The sequence below is a fragment of the Macaca mulatta genome, chromosome 14, assembly GCF_049350105.2.
Source record: "Macaca mulatta isolate MMU2019108-1 chromosome 14, T2T-MMU8v2.0, whole genome shotgun sequence".
Taxonomy (NCBI): Eukaryota; Metazoa; Chordata; class Mammalia; order Primates; family Cercopithecidae; genus Macaca; species Macaca mulatta.
Genome location: NC_133419.1, coordinates 79,777,260 through 79,791,967, shown reverse-complemented (window position 1 = coordinate 79,791,967; position 14,708 = coordinate 79,777,260). Strand labels below are relative to the sequence as shown.

At 44.3% G+C, this 14,708-nt stretch overlaps 1 protein-coding gene and 1 long non-coding RNA gene across 3 annotated transcripts in view; one reads left to right on the top strand and one right to left on the bottom strand.

Moving 5' to 3' along the window:
* The window catches only part of TENM4 (teneurin transmembrane protein 4), a 792,376-nt gene that overhangs the window by 101,237 nt on the left and 676,431 nt on the right, over positions 1 to 14,708 (top strand). The gene's annotated exons all lie outside the window — the stretch shown is intronic.
* On the bottom strand, positions 2,109 to 5,906 carry LOC144334523 (uncharacterized). The gene is made up of 2 exons (XR_013404491.1): positions 5,683 to 5,906; positions 2,109 to 2,896 (listed from the first exon to the last, which is right to left on the bottom strand). It is a non-coding gene; the product is annotated as an uncharacterized LOC144334523 (long non-coding RNA).

The window sequence follows — 14,708 nt, the reverse complement described above, 5'->3', positions numbered from 1 at the left end:
GGGCACAATTCAGTAAATGTCGATGTGTGCACTGCCCAATCCCAGCAACTGGGGGCCTCCCGGGCCACTGGCCAGCAGGAGTGACAGACAGCTAGCAGGATGTCTCTGCCTTCTAATGGTTCTAGAAAAAGGGCAGAGGGGTAGAGAGAAACTCAAATATGTTACATCCTTTTGGGCCTGGGTCTTTACATATCTTAATTATTGCATGTTCACAGCAATATTTTCAAAGCGGCATTATAATTCCCATTTTGCAGATGGAAGTAATGAGGCTTAGAGAGATTAAGTAATTTGCTCAAAGTGGTAGAAAGCAAATGGGAGCCCAATCCTGGCTCTCTAGGTTCCTTATTGCATTGTGGTAATAGCTTCTAAGCACATAACCAGCCGATTCTTTCTGAACACATACTGTGTGCTGACTGTTGCATAGTCTGTTATAGTTTTTATAACAGACTCTTTTTCCTCAATTATCTAATACCTCTATCATTTAATACTTTTTTCTCTGTCATCTAATACCTAGGGAAGTAAGTATGCAAGATGGCTCTTGTTATTCATATTTAACCGATCAGAAGCTAGAGGCCTGGAGGAGGACGGGGATTTGCTCAAAGCAATGCAGCTAGTTAGTGGCAGAGCAAATGTGGAATCAGATGCCCTGACTACACAATTTGGGCTCTATGGACCAAACCAAACCTCCCTCCCATGCCTCAAGACACTTTTCCATATTGGAGGGGGGAAAATATTCAAAGATTAAAAATTACATTTGCTTTTTCCTATTTAGTTCAGATCTAGCTGACTTCATGGCACACGTGTTAGTGAGGTCTGGATTCAAGTCCAGGCCTGCCACTGACTCATAGGGTGATCACCCTGAGCTTTAGCTTCCTTATCTCTAGACAGTGACAACCCCCATGAAAGCATCTAGCACACTGCTCAGGGAGCTTAGACAGGGAATCAGCAAAGAGAGCTTCTTAGAGGAAGTGGTCCCCAGATGGCCCACTTGAAAGTTAGGGAGTGGTTTGCTGTCTGTAAGAGCTCATCCCATGCTAGTCTGGTGATTCCCAGTTAGCCTTTGAGACCTCTAGGCAACCTCTCCATATCTTTCAGGCAGAATTAGTCACTGCAACCCGCGGGCTCCTATAACTCAGTCAGGGGAGTTAACAGTCTCTCGTCTTTGTGCAAAACATTTTCCCAGACCGTGTCCCCTCTAGGCTTCTCCTGAGCCAAGAGGCACACAGGCATTATGTGAAAGACTGAGGTGGAGCAGACCTTATGAATTAATTCTGTCCCTTTCTGGTCTCGGTGCTTATAGAGTCACTCCCATACATCAGAGCTGCTCTGGTGTCTTCTGAGAAGGATCTGCAGTCTTCAATCCTGACTTCAAACTTTGCCTTTCCCCCTAAGCTGAATATGAAATTGATGCAAAAAACTGATACAAATGTACTGACGGTTGGTTTGGCCAGGTTGAGAAGATACAGCCACTTCTTAGTTTATGTCTTCTCCGCAATGCTAATCAACCTGCCTTGTAGCAAACTAGCTGTTTCCTAGCAACGCCAAGTGATGTAGCAGGATGGCATCTATTTTGAATCTTCCTGAAGTGACCTATTGGCTCTCTTGGAGCATAGCAGCTATTGCCTTGATCATGTTGCCTTGCCAAGGGACGGGAGCTTTCCCCAGTCATGGTGGCAGGAGACCTGTCAGGTTCTGTAGCAGAACCAGCTTGAACCACATCAACCTGGAACTATGCCATACACTTGCATTTCTAGAAAAGAATCAGGCCCAATCCTTGTCCTCCGGGAGCTCCCGCTCTAAAAGGAAATAGGATTGTAACCAATCCTGTGATAAGTGCTATCATCAAGGCAAGAACAAAACCAAGCCTGGAATTTTTGGGAATATTTTTCAGAGGAGTTGTAAGCTGAGCTAGGCCTTGAATGAATATAAGTTTTGCAGGTGACGAAAGAAGAATAACACATTTGTTGGAGGGCACAGTATGATGTAGCACCCCAAAGGCATGAAAGAAATCATGGGAAGTTGGTGATATCACGGACTAATCCAAACCTCTTTCCCTTGGGTGTTACTCAGATTAGGAGTTCTGTTATAGAATAAGAAATTCAGGCTTAAAGTGAAACGGATCTCTTTATGACAGGATTTCTCAGTTATATGCAACATGCTAACATTCATTGTGATTGTTCAAGATCATAACATTGTTGGCAGCATTTCCTAGACTTACTGATGTCTCAGGACATTTAGACTATCTTGTAGGAATAGGGTTTCTTTGAACATATCTTGCAAAATACTAAGCTACAAATAGGGTTTTTTCCTGGGGATGGTTGGAGACAGGCAAGGGATGCCCCTGTAAGCTATGAGGAGCCTCTAGCAACGTGAAGTGAGAATGGGATTTTACCCTGACAGTGCTGGGCAGCCATGGAAAGGTTTTTCAGGGCTCTGTGTTAGAAAGTGCTTGGGGAATAGAGGAAGGGTGGCTCAGGGAGGGGACCCTGCAGACTGAAATTCTAGGTTGAAGTCTGCTGTGATAATTGCTCTTTCGTATCTCTTGCTGTGGATGTACAGGCATCTCCTGGCACCTGGTCTAGGTCAGGGCATTCAGCCTCAGCCCAGGTCGATCACATTCAGACATCATTGAAGATCTCCAGATGGGCCCACACTGAGGTCCAGCTGAATCCTGCCAGACTGTATGTGACACTATTAGGCATTCACCTGCTCAGCAGCAGTTCTTCACCTGGAAGGCGGCTGGGACCTGCTCTTTGATTCTGTTGCTTGTTTTTGTTGGGGCTCTCTTTCCGTTCACTCTCTCCCACAAGCCCAGTTAGGTAGTCAATGATGTTTGCCATGCTCGGTGTTGCTGTGCTCATGAACTACAGATGACTTAGACAGATCATTCTGTGTGCTAGAAAAGGCAGAATATATTGTCAGGTTATTAGATCAGAGACAATAGTCCAGAGCAATAGCCCTTTTCAAGGGAGAGGAAATTGAACAGGTACAAGTGTGAAACCCATTAGGGAAAATACAGGCTCTAGAGCCAGACAGCCATGAGTTCACATCCCGGCTCCATGGCTTACTGGCTAGATGATCATAGACAAGTCACTTCATCTCTTTGAGTCTTACTTTTTAATTGCTGGAAAATGCAAATAGTAATACAAAATGTAAGACTTTGATAAAATCTTTACTACATACAATTGGCTTAGTAGATATTAGGTGTAGTTTCATTTTTCTTAGGCCTTCAAGCCCAATATCTCAAGACCAGACATGATTTAGTAGCAGCAGCTGTGAAAACAATTGTTATGCTTTTGGTTGGAAAGCTGCTTGTGGGAAGGCCGCCAGAAACTGTTATGTGCATAGGCTCTGTCCGTAAAAGTAGAGAGCCCTAAGTTAGGGATGGGTCACTCCTAGCCACGTGCCTGTCTGGGCTCTGCTCAAAGATCACTTTCCATTCTGGATAATAGGGATGTTGACACATGTTCATTCAAACAACCTGGGAAAGAGGAATGGTGTGGAAACCAACCACATAAAGATTAAGCAAAAGACCCCAGGTATTTTTGCCTAAAAAAGAAGATGATGGGAAGTGGCATGGTAGGGGGAAGTTGTATCTATATTTCAGTGTCCAGAGCAGTGTCTGGCACATAGTAGGTTCTCAGTGAATGTTTGTTGGATGGATGGATGGATGGATAGGTGGATGGATGGATGAATGGGCAGGCTATGAAATCTGACAGACCTTGTTTTGAATGCTCTTGTTATCATATAGTAACTTTGACTTTGGGGATGATACTCAGTCTCCCTGAACATCATTGCAAATCGGGATAGGGAAGGCTACTGTGTTGTGCTCTTCTAAGGATTCAGTGAAAAAAAGTATGGTAAGGACTCAACACTGAACTTCCTGCCCTGGAGGTGTTCAGTGAAATTTCTACCTTGTTCCCCTGCTATATTCACTGTTGATGGTTGGCAAATCCTGTCATGTAGAAGGGGAATTGGGTATACCTCCAGAGTTTCAGAGTGAGACAGGCAGGTTGAAATTTAGGTGACTTTCTAAAGACTAGAACAATTTACAAATAATTCACATTGCTATCATAGGAGGGAGATCCCTGGCACTGGAGGAGGAGAGCAAGCAGAAGTTGTGAGATGCTTAGCCAGGACAATGTAGAGGTGCAGACAGTATATTCAAGGTCCTTAATATTCAATACTTTGTAATGATCACTCATGGAAAGATATATAGTCTACTTAAGCTCTTAGTCTCAGTTTATTTATCTGTGAAGTGGGGGAATAACAACATTGGATATCCAAACAAAATGAGGCAATGGGTGAGAAGGGAAGAGAGCTTATAAATTGTGAGGTTGCAAAGAGCAGAGGTTGCAAACTGCTACCCCATGGCCACAATTAGCCCCCAGATGGATTTCGGTGGGCCGGCATAAGGTTGGCCTTATTTTTTTTTTTAAAGAGATTTCACATGACAGTTCAAGTTGTTCAACTTAATTACAAAGAAAGATGAAAGATGTGATGACTGGACCGTCATTTTCACCTGGCCACATGGGGCTGAGACAGAGAACAGACCTGCCTTCTGGCCTCTGAAACCATTTGGTTTGTAGCCTTAATCTTTCACACTAAATTCTAGGATTTTAGCCTTACATTCCAGTCTGTAATCTGGAATTAAACCACTCCTGCACTGCGGGACTGAAATGGCAGCCTAGATAGCTGAGGGTTTGACTTCTGGCATTGGGCTACCTTGGCTCATGTCCCAGCTCTGCTGCTTTCTAGCTGGTAACTTTCTTCACCTTTCTGGTTTCAGTTTTCTCTGCTATAAAATGGGGATAGTAATCAAAACTACTTTACAGGTTGTTTGAGGATCAGAGTTGTGCCCGGCATTGAGTACATGCTCTGTGAACAGCATCTATTATTATTAAAACAAAACATCCTCTTGTAATGCAAATCATTGTCTCCTCTGGCTGATTGGATTTGTGCTGTGGTGCATCTGAGCACCAAAACCTGACAGACTTTGACAACTGTGATTTCAGAACAAGTGTCCTTTCTGCATGAGTAGCAGAGGCTGCTGGAACTAGAGCCGTTACATGGCAAAGAAAGGATGCTGTCTGGAGCCCCCACCTGAACAGGGAGGCTGGCAGGCTGAGCTCTCAGTCCCTGTGAGGCTCCCCTGCCCGGGGTTGCAGGAAGCACTGTGATTTACCAGGGCCATTAGGTTCCGACAATTTATAGCCTTCTCAGGGAGAGAGGGAGCTAATGTGTCACTTACATTTATTTGTATAACATTTAGAAGTGAGTTGAGGGGATGCTTTCCCTCCTGCTCTTTGTTTTCCTTAGACTGTATCCAGTAGATGTTGGGGAGCATGGTCATGCCCCTCCACAGAGTGGAAAGGCATGGTCACTGTGGTTGGTGCCCCAGCTGTCCTCTTACTGCACCCTGTGAGCACCACCCAGGCCTCCCTGAAGCCCACTGAGACAAGGACTCTGTTGTGCCTTTATTTTACAGATACGGCAACAACAGAGGCGCAGGTTGCTTATATGAGCCGTTAGCTAAGGATCACACAGCTGTGAGTAGTAGGAGTGGAGTCTAAACTCAAGACTCTTGCTCCAAGGCCTGGGCTCCTCTATCTACATCAGCCTGGGAAAAAATGCTGGCTCTGCAAAGGGGTAAAAAAAAAAAAAAAAAAAAAGTCCACTTACCAGTCAGAGACAGGTCAGCCCGTCTCCAGCAGGGGAACACACTCGCCATTATGCTGAGCACAACCAGGGCTTTTCCCGGCAAGGCAGCCGTGCCTCCATCCCTACACGGTTCTCTAACTCTGAATCATTTATCTAAAGAGGGCAAGCAGATCCTCTTCTGCTCCCAAGGAAGACCTCTCTTTCCCTCCTTCTTGGCCAGGAGAGGGAAACACCTGGTTCTCAACTCTTGCCTGAGTTTCACTTTATTTGTGTTGTTTCACCTGCAAATCTTGGCAAGGCAGGGATGGCCGACATATCCTCATGACCTCATGTGGCTCTGTTGCTCCTCATAAGAAAGCAGAAACTGGCCAGCCCTTGGCCTTGTCTGGGGTGGCCCCGGGTGTGGAGAATGTCATCTGACACTTAGGGCTGTCTGAATCCCAGCTCTGCTGCACAGGTTTGGACACATAGCTTAATGGCTTCGAACCTCCTTTCCTCATCTGCCAGGAGGGATAGTAAAACTTCACAGGGTTAATTTGAGGATCCTGATGTTATGCCTGTGGACCACGTAGCTCTCAACTCTGCTGGCTGTTATGTTATTTCCCATTTGATTCTCACAGTTACCCTTGGAGGGTGTTAATGTTGACATTCCGTTTTGCAGGTGAGGAAACTGAGGTTACTCATTTGTTCTTGCATTTGCCCTTTATTAAATTCTGTGTGTGCACCAGGCTGAGTGCTGGGTGAGAAACAGGGAGGACTAAGGCCTGTGATCAGCTCTGAGGGAGCCCAGGACCTGGTGGGTGTGCTTTTTCCCCATAGCCCACTGCCTTTCAGGAGTCCAGAAGCCAGGGAATGAGCAGAGGCCAGCGATTCAGGAAGTGGCTTCTCTGTGCTTCACAATACTCAAGTCCCAGTCCTAGGAGTCCCCGTCAATTCCCCCGTTTTCTTCACTCCCATAGCCAGTCCATTAGCAAGCCTCATCAAGTCTATCCCTGAACCTGGTTGTGTACTGGAATTGGCAGCTCACACCAGCTTCAAGAGTTGCTTGTACACCATTCTTCCCAGTTCTGCTTTCAATGATGCCACATTGCTAGCTTAAAGTATGCCACAGTAAGAATGTTTATACCATAGAAATAGGCAAACAGGGCTTTTCCGCTAGAGAGCCAGTCATTAAGCATTTACCAACACCCCATTGCCTGGATCTGTCTCCACTGCCCTTTATTTCCACTTCTAGCATTTTAGTCCACGCCACTTTCCCCTCTTACTCAGCAGGTTCTGCTCAGCCTCCCTGCTAGCCCTTCTGTGATCCATTCCCTACCAGGCAGCTGGAGAGATCTTTTACAAATGTAAATCAGCTGCTGTCATTCCCTTCTTTAAAACCTTCCCGTGGCTTCCCAGAACACTCAGAATAAAAACCAAACTCCTTGCTGAGGCCTGCACAGCCTACTCTACCTGCCCTGCCAACTTCTGATCTCATCTTCCCTTCCCTGCTAACCCAGCCTCTGACTCACTGGCCTTCTTGGTATTCCTGGAAAAAGCTGACACCTTCCTGCCTCAGGGCTTTGCACTTCTCCTGCTGGGACTGCTCTGCTGCAGGTCTTTGCATGGCTAGCTTCTTCTAGTTATCTCGGTCCTCGACCAAGTATCACTTTCTCAGAGAATTCTTCCTTGACTACCACCCCCAGCATAGACAAGTCCTCCTGTCTACTTACCTCTGCTCCTGCTCAAAGCCACTTTCTATCATAGCTCCTCATGTCTTTTGTGTTTGCTGCTTCATTTACCATCTCTCCACCAAAACAAAAGCTCCATATTGCCATTAACTGAGGTTGGGATGTTGGAGGTGCTTAGCAAATATTTGATGAATGAATGAAAGTCTTTCTCCAAGAAAAGATGTTCCCAGCGAAGGCCTCTCCCATCACTGCTGAGCCTCAGTCTCTTTGAATCGTTAAAGAACCCAGCTCTGCTCTGAAGAACTTCTATTCCTACCCTTGTGCCAACAGTGGAGGTAGCACCAGATTTGGAGATGATGGAACAGAAATCTCCATGCCATGAGGGAAAAGGAAAAATATATTGAGGAGAAAACAAAAATGCTCATCTAGTGAAGGCTGCCACTTGCCCAGAATTCTCCATGGCTTTTGAACAGCTTAGCTGCTTCTGAATGGTGTCTAGAGGTCGGTGCCTAGTCACGTGGTTCGCTGGGCCAGGTCAGTTGGGATGGTTCTCTGCCAGCTGGAAGGACAGTTTTGTAGAGACAGTAGCTTTTCCTATGGGAAACTTTTATGTTATTCACAAAGAATCTCTGGAGTCAGCCCAGCCTTGGGCTACATCAGCTCTGGAATATTGGGTAAGTCCCTGAGCCCCTAGGAACCTCAGTTTCTTCTTCACAGAAGAAGGGGCTACGTTGCCTACCTGTGTATGCATATATATATGCATGCTTAACATTAGGCATGGTACCTAGTAGGTGTTCAGTGAATGTTATATTTCTCCCTCAGTTCTCCAACTGTAGTCCAGCACAGAAGCGGGCATGTTGTAGAAGATGATCCCCTCATCTACCACATCATTGTTCACAGGCTCCTTCTCACACTCTCTCTGTGTCCCTGCCTCCCCCGGTCCCCACACCACCACCACTACCGCCACCTCTGACCAGGCATACAGAAAACTGGACCCTGTGGCAGCTGCAGGGTCACAGTTGTGGGGTTTGCTGTCACAGGAACAAGAAGCTACTTAGCATGAGGATAGAGGGGCTTTCTTGGAGTCAGCTAGGCAGTCTCCTGAGATACAGACTCTGTCTTTCCATCTGCTGTGATTTTCCGAGGCTTCTGTGGGTTACAAAGACAAAACACTCTCTTCCCAGCCTGGGGAAGGAAGAACAACAATGTTAGAGACTCAGAAACATGGGTTGGAGTTCAGGACCTGCCACTTTCTTCTTGGTTCCTGGGAAAGTCACTTGATCTTTCTGAGCCATAGCATCCTCATTAGTTGAATGAGAACCATCACATCCACATAGGACCATGGAAAGAGAAGGTGATTGTGTATGCAAAATACCGAGCCTAAATGTTCATTCTCTTCCTTCCCCATTTTCTTAACTTCAGTAGAGCTGCTGGCTAAATGTTAGGATGGGTCTGAAAGAGAAATGTTTTGACTTCCAGAAAACAAAAGAAAGAGATGCCTTTGGAAGGAAACTTTTCAAATAATGTCCCCATGCTTATGTACCCTTGGGTCCCCTGGGGTGGCAGAAGGGACTTGATCAGGTTGTGGGACTGTCGTTAAGTGCACTGATGCATCTATTCCCTAAATTGTGCCCTGGAAACATTTCTCTTCATAGTTCATGCTCAGGGCCTGAAAATCTTTAGTTCTCAGGCACTGTCTCATTTTACTGGCATTTAAAAGGCAATGATGGAGTTGCCTCTTTCAAGACACACACACACACACAGGCCTCTGAGGTACCAGGATTCAGATCACTGGACTTAGATTTCTTTTTGCCGCTACCTTTTTCCATTGGTTTCCTTAGTAGGTCTGGTTTGGGGCAAAGGGTACAGGACTTGGAAGTTTAAAACAAACAAACAAACAAAAAAACTCTTTCCAATTCTGACTCTACTTTATCTAGATATAAGTGATTTGGGGCAACATGCACAAGTCACTAAGACTCAGTTTTCTTATCAGTAAAATGGGAATGTTAATGAAACTGAAATCACTGTGTTGCATAACCCACTATGAACTTTAAATTAAGACTGACTTAAATTCAGTGAGCTAATAAATATGGATGTCTTTTAGAGAGAACATCAGTTGTGGTAGTGATGTATGAATTGAGAAACTGTAAAAGGGTCCTTTCTCATGTACTTTTGCTGTTGGCCCTAAATTTTCATTTATTGCAAAGGAGTGAAATGAAAGGTAATTGACTTGTAGACCTTCCTCATGGATTCAAATTTAAAATTCACTATCATCTAGCGATGAAACCTGGGGCCACTGTCTCAATTATAGTGCTTTATTTTTGTAGAAATACTATATCCATTAAAATTATCCATTTCTGTGGCACTTAAAATTGTCAACACAGTCTTTTTGCTTCACCTTCTGGCTGACTTATATAACCTCACTTTACTAAGGATGGGGGGAAAATGTCTGAGCATTTGTGAAGATTAATGTTCTGTTTTAAGAATCAAGTCCTGAGTATCACTCAGTTCAGGGCAAACCATATATTTAAGTGGGCTTTTTCTGCAGCCAGAGCATTAAAGGGAGAGAGAAAAATAAGTGAGATGAGGCCCTGCCCTTAAGAAGCTTATTACCAAGTTTTTTCTTTATTTTTTACTGATTTATTAGTTTGTTTCCAAACTGTGTAATGGTGAATAGATATTTACCAAAACCCACCATACGCCTGGCACTGGAGTTTGGGGACAGAGATAAATAGACCTGGCTCCTTCCCAAAAGAAGGTGTCTGCCTAACTTGGGAGACAGCCATGAACATGAAAAAGCTCTAGGGAATGGGACAAAGAGACTCAGTTAAATGGGAACTGAGTGTGGAACACCAGGCTTCACGGTTCTGCGTCAGAATATGTGATTCTCAGGGGAGGGAGGTTGCTTATAAATCCCAACCTAGTTCCTGGTTGCTATTGGAGAATCCAACCTGAATCTGGCGGTGAGCAGGACAGGAAGAAGATACTGGAAAAATACAAGAAAGAGACAGTTTGCCATGCAATACAACAGGTGTTGTGAGAGACAAATGAGTGAGGAGCTGTGGGACTTTAGGTGACAGGGAGGTTAGTTTGGAATGGGGAGTCCATGCTTGATTTGCAGAAAAGGAAGCCTTTGAGAAGTGTCTTGAGCACTTGAGGAGCAAAGATACGGACAAGGAAGGCATTTAGGCAGTGTTAACTATGAGCAAAGGCTCAATGTAGGAAAGGTCATTGAGTTGACCTTGGGTGGCCTGACAGAGCTGGGTTGATGTGTATAGGAGAAGTGGAATCCAAGGGGAAAAGGGGTTAGGGACTCATGATAAAGGCCTTCCATGACCATCTAGAAGCTTGTACTTCATTCTGCAGGCTGCAGGGAGCCCAGGATGGTTTTTGAGTCAGGTTCTACTTCAGAGAGGTGGGACTTTTTAAAAAACTTGTTGATTACACTATATTAGGAAATCTCTTTCCTCACAATATGTTCCTGGGATAAGGCGCACGTTTGCTGTCTGGGGGTGGTGGTTAATAATAGGCACGCAACCCAAAGCGGGAACAGGAGACACACGGAGAGATGCGAGCAGGCTCATGTTTAATGAGTTCACAAAGTGATTTTGGTTCCTAATTTTCACATTTCCCCACTCTTCCACCCTGGTGCGAAATTTCCTGATGGAGCTGGTGTTTCATGCTCTCTTAAGGACGGTAGGAGCAGCACAGTGTGGTGGTGTAACTTCTACTGCTGGGGTTAAGGAGCCATTTGGGTATGTTCTCGTGGAGACATGATAGAGATCTGGTGAATCATCTGTACTCTTTGACCCTGTGAATTATAAAACAATCACAATAACCTCTGTTCACTGAGCACCTGGGTAGAGTACTAGGTACTGGGTATTTTCCTACATTGAGCCTTCCTGAGCGAGTACTGGGTAGCCTCATCTCAATTAACACTTAATCTCGAAAGGCAGGCATTTGACAGAGGAGGATGCAGCTATTGGGAGACATTGTGTTACCTGCCCATGCTCACATGCTCATACAGCTGGTAACTGGTGAAGCCAAAATTATACCAGTGAGGCATTCCTTTCAGAGCACAACACAAACAACAGACGAGGCAGAGGGGAAATTTTGGGGTCTTTTCATTCAAACAGCTGTGAGTTCTAATTCCATATTGGCCACTTCACTTCTGTAAGTTCCCTCAAAGTGGATGTGGTCATTCCTCCTTTATAGTGCACTTGACAGGATGAAGGTAACCTATGTATGGCCCAGGTTAGGCCTCTGGATGTCAGCTGCTCTTGAAGCAGCTGTGGAGGTTGGGAACACCACACCTCCAGCCCAGGGTAGAACTCAATTCTCAGGAATGAACAGAGCCAGCTAAAAGATGCCATTGCCAGCCTTTCCCTAAAACATCCTTCCTCTCTCTCTTCCACGTGCCAACGATGGAATATTCCAACAATTTATTTGAATACTGTTAGATGGGGGAGGAGCACTAGAGCCTTTCAGTGTCATCCTTCTCAGAAAAGCCTGTCCCTGACTGAGTGGCCATTGGCATTTTCCTGATAGGGACTGAAGGCACAGAGAGATGGGGCCTGCCTCCTGGGAGTGGTCCCTTCTGACTTCCATTTCACCTGACTCCTAAGGCAGAGCAGCTGATTTATCATACTCATTTTGGTTCTGGAAACTCCCTTTTACATATTCTCTGTGTCCTCTGCTATGAACCTCTGATGGAGATGGCCTCTGGAGGACAGTAGCAGTGTCATCTACCCAGAATAATCAAGAGTCCTTAGCCCCTGTAGAGGGTTCTCCGGGGAAACAGAACCAATAGAATCTGTCTCTCTCTATATATATCTATATATACATCTACATATATATACACACATATATATGTGTATTTGTGATTATCTATATCCATACAGTTGGCCCTCTGTGTCCATGCGTTCTGTGCATCCATGGGTTCCTCAACCAACTGTGGATCAAAAAATATTTGAAAAAAGAAACAAGCCAGGCACAGTGGCTCATGCTTGTAATCTTAGCATTTTGTGAGGCCGAGGCAGGAGGATCACTTGAGGCAAGGAATTTGAGACCAACCAGCCTAGTCAACATAGCGAGACCTGATCTCTAAAATTTTTTTTTTTAATTACCTGGGCATAATGGTGTATACTTACAGTCCTGGCTACTTGGAATACTAAGGCAGGAGGATTACTTGAGGGTAGGAGTTTGAGGCTGCACTGAGCTGTGATCTCACCACTGCACTCCAGCCTGGGTGACAGAGTGAGACCCTGTCTCTAAAAACAATAATAATAATAATAAATTTTAAAGAAAAGAAAAGGAATAAGAAATAACACAACAATAAAAATAATATGAGTAAAAAATACGGTATAAAAACTGCATAGTATTTATATTACATTAGGTATTATAAATAATCTATAGGTGATTTGAAATATATAGGAAGATGTGTGTAGGTTATATGCAAAAACCATGCCATTTTATATAAGGAACTTGAGCAAGCACATATTTTGGTATCTGTGAAGTGTTCCTGCAACCAGTCCCCAAGGACACTGAAGGACAATGGCTGTGCATGTGTAGCTATATGTATGTATGTGTGTATGTATGTGTGTGTGTGTGTATATAGGGATGGAGAAAGAGAGACTGATTGATTTTATGTAATTGACCCACACAATTGTAGGAAATGGCAAGTCCAAAATCTGCTGTGCAGGACAAGCAAGCTGGAAACCCAGGAAGGATTTCTAAGTTGAAGTTTGAGGCTGAATTGCATCTTCCTTGGGAAATCTCTGTCTTTTAAGTCCTAATTGGATGAAATCTACCCATATTATGGAAGATAATCTGCTTTACTTAAAGTCAGGTGATTGTGAATGTTAATCACATCCACAAATACCTTCATAGCAACATCTAGACTAGTGTTTGACCAAGCAATTGGGTACCATAGTTTAATCAAGTTGACTCACAAAATTAACCACCACAGTCTTTGAGAAGTCTTGCCCTAGAGGGTGCATCACCTTTTAGAATGCTCAAGGGTCTGGGAGAGGCCCAGTTTGCTGCTGAGTCCCCCAACCCAGGGAATTATCACCAGATATGTAGCTAGAGAGTGGGTCAATGTTTCTAAGCAAGTGTTCAGTCCTCAGCATGCTGGAGTAGAAAGAAGAGCAGGTAGATTGTTAGAAGTTTGGTTCACTTATTCACCTGTCCTTTCATCCAGCTGCCTAGCCAATTTTACTATATGCTGATTATATGTTGAGTGTTGGGTTAGGCCTTCTGGGATCAGGAGTGAGAAGATAAAGGTCTCTGTCTTAAGAGGGGCCCATTCACAAATAATTCCATTATAGCAAATTTCCAGTCCAAATCAATAAGGCTTGTTGTATGGAACTGTGCTTTGTGGAAATGTTAACCTGGATTAAGGGTCATTATGAGAAAGTGTCTACTGTGAGTGTCCATCATTACAGCACAGTGAATCTTAATTCTTTATGAGTCTTAGGCCCATTTGAGAGTCCAGTACCAGCCATGGGGCTTTCTCCAGAACTGTGTTCACCCCAGGAGACACTGAATGTTGTAGACTATTTCAGGAGGTGAAGCTACTGAGTTAAAACCCTCTGGTTCACAAGTTCCTTTTTATGAGGATTCTCAGGATAAATTTTATCTCTTCTCAATGTTAAGAATAAATATGCCTCTCCAGAGAAGCTGATTTGTTTTTATGTGGTAAACATGGAATTGTGTGAACAATAACATTTCACTGTCCCTGTAGACTTCTAGGGAATATAGGGTAGAAACCAAGGTCTACATGTTAAAAGAATTAAACTAATTTAAAGCTCAATTTTGATTACCTGCTTGTCTTTTCTTTTCCCCCTTTCTCATCTACTACCAGTTTACGCCAAATTGCTTTTTGTTGTGTTGTGTTTTGGGGAGAGTGTAGAGTCCGTTGTAACTGTTTAAGCTCTCTCTTTTCTTGGCAATAGAGCAGGGTGGAAAGATACAAACAACTAAGAACAGTGACACATCCTACACTAAAGGAGTGTACAAGGTGCTGCGAGACCACAGCCTCAATGGGTAGGAGCAGCGCCTGCCACATAATTTGCAGGACTTACTGCAAAGTGAAAATGCAGAGTATCATTTTCAAAAATTAAGAATTTAATGACAGCAACAGTAGAACATTAATCCAGGCATAGGGCTGTTTTAAGCCTCTAGCCTTGTGCAGCTGTGTGGATTGCATGGCCCTGAATCCATTCCTCACAGGGAAAGAGGCTTTCTGAGTCAGGTGTCACTTGAAAAAGCTGAAGGGAAGAGTAAGACTTTGCCAGTGGAGCCCAGCAGGGGGGCCATCTGGACAGAGGGAACCACTAGTACTAAGACATAGGGATATGGAATAAGTCACAAGAG